The sequence below is a fragment of the Fukomys damarensis genome, unplaced genomic scaffold (assembly GCF_012274545.1).
Source record: "Fukomys damarensis isolate Sample0158 unplaced genomic scaffold, DMR_v1.0_HiC HiC_scaffold_17, whole genome shotgun sequence".
NCBI classification, from domain to species: domain Eukaryota; kingdom Metazoa; phylum Chordata; class Mammalia; order Rodentia; family Bathyergidae; genus Fukomys; species Fukomys damarensis.
The window spans coordinates 40,007,750-40,009,568 of NW_022900929.1; positions in this window are offsets into that span (position 1 = coordinate 40,007,750).

Sequence of the window (1,819 nt, forward strand, 5' to 3'; positions counted from 1 at the left end):
AAAAAAAAAAAAAAAAAGAAAGAAAACATAACTTTACAAGGGGAAAAAATGAGAACCAAGACCTGGCATGTAAAGGTACAAGATCCCAGTAATGAATATAACTCTACTGTCTACCTAAAATGTACCAATAAATTCAATTTAAAATTAAAAACAAACAAACAAAGGCTGAAGCGTGATCCACACAGAGAGAATTAGGCTGACGATGATGAAAACAGTACAGAGGGAAGGTTACCGTGATATTTAATTTCAAAGTCTGAGTGCCAGGGAGATGGCACCTCCACAGAATCTCTGATCATAGGAGAAAGCAGGCGTTTTGAAAAAGTGAAAAAGAAAACCCCACAGCCTTTAAAATAATGAACAGCTCTCCCAAATCTTGCCATACCACAAAAACACCCATATACCACAAATGCACACAATTCCCAGGGCCTCCTAAATTAATTGAGTGACAAAAGATTGTACCCCAGTGATAAAGGTCCAGCACTACGATTATCTTTATGGGTAATTTGGTTCATAAAAGAGTTCCAAAGCACCCTTTATTTGTCATTTGTTGACAATTCAACCAATTCTCCTGTCTGCCATCCTCCATATTTAATGGGTCCCCATCGAAGTATGCAACACACTCGTTTGTATGGGAAGGATGTCTTCATACTGTTACTCTGTTGCATGTCCTTTACTCCCTTATGTTGTTCATCAGTTCACCGCCTGCTCTTTTTCTCTATGACACCTCTGAGATGGTACCCATAGCAACACTCCTGAGAAGAAGGTGAAAGTGAAGATGCTGCAGTCAGCCCCAGTGCACTGTGCTGACAATGCCAGTCATTAAGACAGCGGCTTCTGCCTACTCAGATCTCCCTCACTCCTCTCTGGTCTTGTTTCGTTCCTGTAGCAGCCACAGAGCTCACTCACAGAGATCCAGAGACTTGCTGTTAATGATTTGTCACTTGTTTAGAACACCTCGGGATGGCAGGTCTGCATAATCTGCCCTCAGTGGCACTGCCAGGTTGCATTAGGAAACAATTACCTAGTTTATGACTAGTAATGTAGGCGCCAGGATTTCCAATTAAATTCACATGTTTCCAAAAGGAGCTGGATGTCCCTATTTTGGAGAGAAAGGAACAGATGCTACCATGGAGGACAGTACTCTTCACTCCTGCTTCAGAAAAAGCCATATATGAATCAGGGCCCTCTAGATTAATAGACTGAGGGCGATGGAACATAGAGAACAGTTTTATGTGAATTCAGTCATTGCCATTTATTAGGTTCTCACCATCTGTTAGGATCTTGGTAAAATGAAGCAGCGGACACACTTGCATATATGTTTTATAGTATAAAACAAAAAAAGAGGTTAAAGTGCAGCTTTATCACTCCAGTCACTGCCTTCTTCTTTCTGTGTATGTGCAGGAAGGAGAGAACTGGAGAATAAAATGAAGGATTATGAATTTATTCCTTCTTCTCTATACGTTGAATAAATGCTAGATTATGCAGGTTTTGTCAAGACTAAAAGATTTTACTATTAAAGGTATCTATTAATGAGTGACTAACATCAATGATAATACTAAAAGCATGTACAAACTGATTAACTTAAAATGATACTATGCTGAACAGATTTTGACTTAAAGATACCCCATGGATTTGAAATTATTAATTATATTTACTGAGACACAGTAAAATTTTTGCCCATAGGGGGGAAGTCAAATGCGATTGAACTTCAGCACCAAAAAGTTATAGCCTAGTTACATTCAGTAGCTCTCATAAGGTCATGTAATAATAGCAATTAATAACAGGCTCATATTAAATATTCCCCAGAGTGTGTGTGTGT